This window comes from Myotis lucifugus, unplaced genomic scaffold (assembly GCF_000147115.1).
Source record: "Myotis lucifugus unplaced genomic scaffold, Myoluc2.0 scaffold_18, whole genome shotgun sequence".
Lineage (NCBI taxonomy): Eukaryota > Metazoa > Chordata > Mammalia > Chiroptera > Vespertilionidae > Myotis > Myotis lucifugus.
In genome coordinates, this window is record NW_005871066.1 from 13,834,406 (window position 1) to 13,841,723 (window position 7,318).

At 38.8% G+C, this 7,318-nt stretch overlaps 1 pseudogene; it reads left to right on the forward strand.

Moving 5' to 3' along the window:
- Positions 1-6,272: 6,272 nt before the first annotated feature.
- Positions 6,273-6,844, forward strand: LOC102418521 (annotated as a pseudogene).
- Positions 6,845-7,318: the final 474 nt, after the last annotated feature.

The window sequence follows — 7,318 nt, forward strand, 5'->3', positions numbered from 1 at the left end:
GCACCATGCCTGTCCTTAAGAAATACTTTGGTCATGTTGCATGGAAACAAATCTGATCCTCTTTGAGAACATTTAAAGAATTTTAAATTAATAAATTGACTTCTGGGTTTTTGTCATGAACTCAATTGATATAAATGTGGCCCAAGATGGACCCCAAAAAGTCTTATTTCTTTCATGGTGACATTCCTACATTCCATATATATATATATATATATATATATATATATATATATATTCCTACACCTACCATGTTGTGGTTTGTAATGATTAAGAAACAAAGTGTTTTCAAGCATACATATGGTCCTTGTCTTTTAAGTAGTTCTTCATAATTGTTCATTGTATCATAAATCAGCAAATGAGATACAAGGATACAAGACGCCGTAATGAGCCAATTAATTAGGAGTTGTTTATTGCGCGTGGCCCAGAGGGAGGTGTCTCTTCCAAATCTCTGAGCACCACATACAGGAAGTCTCCCGTATTTATACTTTTTGAGCCTCTTTCTTTGCAGATATTACAAAGGGCTCTGTGTGAGTTATTGTTACAGACAGTTGTAAGCTTGAGTAATGAGTGTGTACTTGGCATAAGAATATAGGAATTATTATCAGTATTAGTCTATTACATTGGATGGCTAGCTTGCAAGATCAGACAGTTAAGTTTATCTTTTTCTATTATTTGAACTAAAAACAAAGTCATTTTACAGAATAACAGACTGTCTTAAAGTGACAGAGTTTATAATGACAGAGTTTACAGGACTAGGGACTATCTAACAATAGCAGAGAGTTTCAAACAGCAGTTTTTTATTCAAGATGGAGGTTACTATGCTTCATGTTAATGTTACTATTTTCACCATCTTTCATTGGAGACCTTCTCCCCAGTTCAAGTGTTTCCTATTTAATGTTATTAATTCCTCAGAACTGTACCCTGTTTCTCTGAATCCATACTTTGCTCTCTCAGGCAATCCTCCTTGGTATAAGCCAGGGGTCCTCAAACTACGGCCCGCGGGCCACATGCAAATACAAATATTGTATTTGTTCCCGTTTTGTTTTTTTACTTCAAAATAAGATATGTGCAGTGTGCATAGGAATTTGTTCATAGTTTTTTTAAACTATAGTCCGGCCCTCCAACGGTCTGAGGGACAGTGAACTGACCCCCTGTTTAAAAAGTTTGAGGACCCCTGCTCTAAGCCTTTCCCATCTGCTTCTTCTCCATCTTGGCTTCCAAATTCTTATTTAATTCCCCACATGCACCCTAAGAGAGCAGTGAAAAAAATTGTGAATATCTATATCTATTCATCGATCAATAGACAAAGGAGAGTGCTGTATATCCCTTGTGTCTTTTCCCTGCTTTATGTACATTAAGTACATTGTAAAGTTTTCCTTTTAAGCTCAATCATCTGTCCTTTTCAGTTTAATTTTGAGAAGTAAAAATCCAAAAGAAATTTTTGACAATAAATGCTACCAAGGCAGGTGGACATCAGCATTTGTTAAAATTTCTCCAGGTGATTCTAATGCAGTGATGGCGAACCTATGACACGCGTGTCAGAGGTAACACGCGAACTCATTTTTTTGGTTGATTTTTCTTTGTTAAATGGCATTTAAATATATAAAATAAATATCAAAAATATAAGTCTTTGTTTTACTATGGTTGCAAATATCAAAAAATTTCTATATGTGACACGGCACCAGAGTTAAGTTAGGGTTTTTCAAAATGCTGACACGCCGAGCTCAAAAGGTTCGCCATCACTGTATCTAGTGTGTCACCAAGATTTCAGAACCCTCTTCTAGAGTCCATAGTTTCCAACTCTGGCTATGTACTAGAATGACCTCTGAAAGCTTTAAAAGTATTTCTTCTTTAATCCCACTCTTTAAAATTCTGATTTAAGTTCTGGAGGAGGTTTTAATGTGCAGCCAGGGTGGAAAGTTGCTGCTCTAGACTAGTGATTCTCAGCCCGAATCAGAAACACCAGGGTGCTCATTAAACTCTTCAGGTATTAGGGGAGGAGACGATTGGTAATAGACTTCCTGCCAGCCAAGCAACAGAAACAGGAAATGGGAATTACTTCTTCTATGTGCCCAGTTGCTGATTCTAATTTCAAATCATGAAACTATATGTACAAAAATAATATAGATTGCAATAGTCCCATATATGGGGAAATCTGCAAAGCAGAGAGAGAACTTGAATAGTGTATAAGGAAAAATTTGTTTTCCAGTGGAATACATGTCTATAGCTCTCTAGACTGCGTATTATCTGATTTGATTCTATCAAAGCTAATTTACAGCTCTGTAAATTGTAGATAGCTGATAGTGTTAATGGCAAAACAGCACTAGTTGTTAGACCTCAGTCCTTGAGCTCTGGCTAAGAAAGAATTCAGAGCCAATACTCAAATACAAATGAAAGCTGATTTAAAATCAGAGACAGAAGTGATCTGTAGAAGAAGGGAGCCAGCTGAGCTGTGTGGACTCAGGAAACAAGTTACAGAGATGAAAGGACCCTTGGAGCTCAGGACAGTGGTTCTCAGCCTTGGCTGCACATTAGAATCACCTGGGAATCTTTTTAAAATCCTGATTTCTGGGCCCCGTCCTCTGGAAATTCTGTTTCTTTGTTACTAATGTTGTGGCCCCACCCCATAACAAAGAAACAGAATTTCCGGAGGACGAGGCCCAGAAATCAGGATTTTAAAAAGTTTCCCAGGTGATTCTAATGTGCAGCCAAGGTTGAGAACCACTGGCTTAGGAGAAATAAAGGCAAAGAGAATGTGCCTGGGGGAAGGAGAGGGGATAAAGCACGGGCATGAGAGAGAGACCGCATTCACATCTGTGTGCTCACCGGGTCCTTCAGGAGGCCTCAGGAGAGGATCTCAATAGAACAGTCATCAGCTTTCCACCTGTGTCTCCTCAGGGCTGTGGTCTCCACTGATTGGTTGGCACCAAGGCAGGGGATCATTAGCTATTACAGCTGGTCTGATGTCAGCCATGGCATCAACCCATCTGACTTTGCTGCTTTTCTGGGCCTGGAGCTGAAACACAACTTTGTAAGGCCTAGATGTTACCTCTAGTTAGATAAAAACTCTTTCTCTGTGGTCAACAGACCTGAGGCTTGGCTTTTCTTCTAACATTATTTGATGTGGGCCAGAGCCTTGTTGTCCTGGGGACTTAATGCTTAAGGGAGTGGTCATGTGTGGGAGTTTTATGAGCCTTTTCTTTGGCCCCCTTGTTCCTCGTGTAGGGAGCTCTTCTGCATGACTAGTGATATACCAGGGGAGGAAAGGTCAGGGGAGGGTCTGGAGCACATGACCAGCAACATGAAAGGTCATGGGGTTAAACTGCATGACCAGCCATATGCTAAGGGAGGGAAGTTCACCCTGGTGGTGAGGTTACACCTTACAATTGTTTATTGTTAGGCACCCAGGGCTTTCCACCAAGGCGGGTGAACTTTGGTACCTGACCTATAGTTCCTACTCTGCTCTTGTCTGTCTAACTGCTTACTGTATCATTAGCAATGCAAATGACTGTCTGCAGACATGCAAATTCTGTTTGGAAGAGGTTTTATTGACTTCCCTCCTCCATTATAGAAAAAACTAGTTTTGCTTCCATTTGCACAATCATTTAATTATAAATGTGTCTGTTTTTCCACTTCTCCTTTTAACTGGTTGCTATACCTCACTAGTTTCATTAGGTTTGTAGATAAAAAAAGGGTCCACAAGCTGAGGGGAGGCCTGCATGGTGAGCCTTATAAACTCGGACTCCCAAGTAACCACACAGGGTGGTCTGAACTTAAAACTTCCTAACTAAAAGCCAGTCATCACAGGTAAACATGTCCTAGGCCAGTACCTTCCTTAACAAAAGTCAGTCTTTACCTTAATTGAGCCTGTCTATTGTCTTTTTGCACCTAAAGAACATATCTTTGAAATGTCAGAGCAATCCTCTTTTTTCCAGACCCCTCGGGGCACAATCTCCCGCCAGAACAAGAGGCCACAGGACCTCTCCTTGTTATCTTGTTTTCCCACATAGCATCTCTATGTGCTATAAATGTTAATTGTTAACTATTCTATACCCACCAATGTAAATGAAGTATGTTTCTGTCTGTTTTACTTTTTATCCAATCCCAGAGATTTCCCCAATTTGCTTTCTTCTGCCTCCCTAATCTATCACTAATTGATTTCATGTAACCCCCTTATGTCTTCCCCTTTGATTATAACATAAGGTGCAAAACTGCCATTCTCTGGAGCATTTTCTCAATCTGTTGAGATTTTGCTTCCTGGCAATTATTATCAATTTGGCTCAAACAAACTCATAAAAATTCTCTACAGGTTTGGATGTTTTTTCACATTGACAGGTTTAACAAAGTTAGCACATGTTCACTTTATATCTCTGGGAGATTTGATTTTACCACTTTAAAAAAGTGATTTTTTAATAATATAAGAGTTTTGGTTATTTTACTCCTTCAAATAAGAATAGCTAGCAAGAGGCATTTTTTTCAAATGAACATTAGAGCTAATAATTTTAATTTGCATCAGTTTGGTTTTGCTTGAAAATATTTGATACTAGAGGCCTGGTGCACAACATTCATGCATGGGGGGGGGGTCCCCTCAGCCTGGGAGCCCTTGGGGGAGTGGGCCTAAGCTTGTCAGTCAGACATCCTTAGCGCTGCCACTGCCACGGAGGCGGGAGAGGCTCCCACCACCGCTGCTGCACTCACCAGCTGTCAGCCTGGCTTCTGGCTAAGCAGCGCTCCCCCTGTGGGAGTGCACTGACCACCAGGAGGCAGCTCCTGCATTGAGCTTTTATCCCCTGATGGTCAGTGTGCATCATAGTGACCAGTCATTCCACCTCTCGGTCGATTTGCATATTACCTTTTTATTATATAGGATATTATATGCTTACCAAGATACAATACAAAAATATAAACTGAATGATTCCCAGAATGATTTAATCCTAAATATTAATGTAGTAAATTTCTTGTGATATAAATAGTGCATATTTTGTATATTACTAAAGATCTTTTTTCTAAAGAAAATATCATGAAGAACCACCAGATGGCAAAGCAGCACTTGTGATACCAAATATCAAGAAAGGCCTGAAATTTGTTGTTCAGTGTCACACTAACTGAAATGAAGATGTTCACTGGATTCTGTAACATTTTCTAAATTTTCTCTTATTCAAATGACACTATCTGCAGTTCACATGCTCAAGGAAAATCAGTGTTTCACAATAAACTTTTAAAATCAGCACAGAAACCTGAAAACATTGATTTGAGCCATCTATTCTGAAATCAGAGCTAGTTTTAATTTTAGAATGACTTTTTTATATGAAACAAAATTCTCAAGTTGAAAAGGACTTTAGATGTCATATAGATCAAGATTTTCTTTATACTGAAGCTGATTTTTAAATATTTTGATCATTAATTATCCAAGCTCCTATTAAACATTTTCACTTAGAGAAAATGCAGTCTCACAAGGCAGCATAACCATACTGTCAACATTTTTTAATTAGAGAAGTTTTATATACATACAGAGAAAGATATAATTGACCTCCACTTACACACTATTCAAAATTTTTAAATATATTAACCCTTAGCCAATTCTTTTTTTAGTTTTTAAAGCTTTCAAAATATTGCAATTGGAATCTTTAATAATATAAGAGTAATATGCTAAATAGACCAGACTACCTTCAGGATGAAGCCAGGGCTGCCAGGGAAGCCCAGGTCCCGGGTGCCAGAGGGAAGCTGGTGCCGGAAGCCAGGGGAAGGAAGGCCTACTCTTGCAGGAATTTCGTGCATCGGACCTCTAGTAAAAATATAAATGTGATCATAATATGTAATCATAACTCTCCCTCTTCTTGCCCCAATCTTCCTTTCCAGAAGAATTCAGCCTTAAAATCATTATGTGGGAAAAGTGTAAGGCCCGTGCCAGTGAAAGGACTAGGGGGTGAGGGTGGGGGACACAGTGGCCCAGACAGGGAAAAACTAGAAGGAGCCCAAGGTGTTAAATTGGGATTTAAAATATTGGTGTGAAATTATGATTTTCAAGATAGATGAATGGGCAGACATCCACAAAGACATAAACATATGAGTTTTGTAGTAGTAGTAATATGTGTATAGATAGATACACATTCAATCTTCCTTATTTGCAAATTCACCAACTCACTTAAATTTATTTGTAATCAATAAATTGAAATCGCACTCTCTCCTTCTTCCTCCTTGCCTCCCGCTGCTGGTAGGACCCCCTCTGCTGCTCCCTCTGAGATCCCATGTCATTGCTCGCCTGCAGCAGGATGCCCCCCAAAATGGGAGATGATGCAATTAAACCACCCCCAATATTTGGAAGATTTGGAATTCCTTGAAAATTGGTATTGTTGGGAAATCTATCTTCTTCCATGAACTAACCAATAGTCAGGCTTCAGCAGAAAACTTCCTTTCCTGCTCTGTTGATCCTGATGAGAGCAGAGTACCTGTGCCAGCTACAAGGCTTGATTTTCTTTGCCAGGACCACAAGCCAGCAAGCAAAATTCCTGCCTTTCTAAATGCAGTGGGTATTGTTGGTCTTGTAGAAGGAACTCACAATGGACAAGATCTGGGAAATGCCTTCTTATCTCATATTAGTTCCTGTGATGGCATCTTTCAACTAACACGTGCTTTTGAAGATGATGATATCAGGCCTGTTGAAGGAAGTGCAAATCCTATTCGAGATATAGAAATAATGCACCAAGAGCTTCAGCTTAAAGATGAGGAGATGATTGGGCCCATCATAGATAAACTAGAAAAAGTGGCTATGAGGGGAGGAGATAAAAAACTAAAGCCTGAATGTGACATAATGTGAAAAGTCAAATCCTTAGCCCATTTTTAAACAGGTTTTGTTTGTTTTTAGAAAATTGTGCTTTAAATGGAGAACTCTCACCTCCAAAACTTCAGAGGAAAGATAACCATGGCTTGAAATTCTAAAGGAAAGAAGATATTTCATGATCTTTCAAGGTAGGAAAAAGGGAGGTATTTAAAGCATGTCAGGATGTCCTGTACAAATGTGTCTGTAATATGTTAACACTTTCCCCCTTCTCCACCCAAAAACAAACCAAAAATCAAAAGTAAATTCACAAAGTATATTTTCAGTGGAATTATGAGATAGATACTATGGACTCCATTTGGATAAAAACTCTCAAATATAACTAAGTAAGAAAAAAAGTAGGACAAGTGAAAGTGATAAAATGCAGCATAAAAGGTACCTTTTAGAAAGTATATGATTTTTATTTTAACTAAAATGATAGAAAAGTTTCCATGTAAATGAATAAGAAACTGATTTTAGGAAAAATGCAGTGAAAAGATG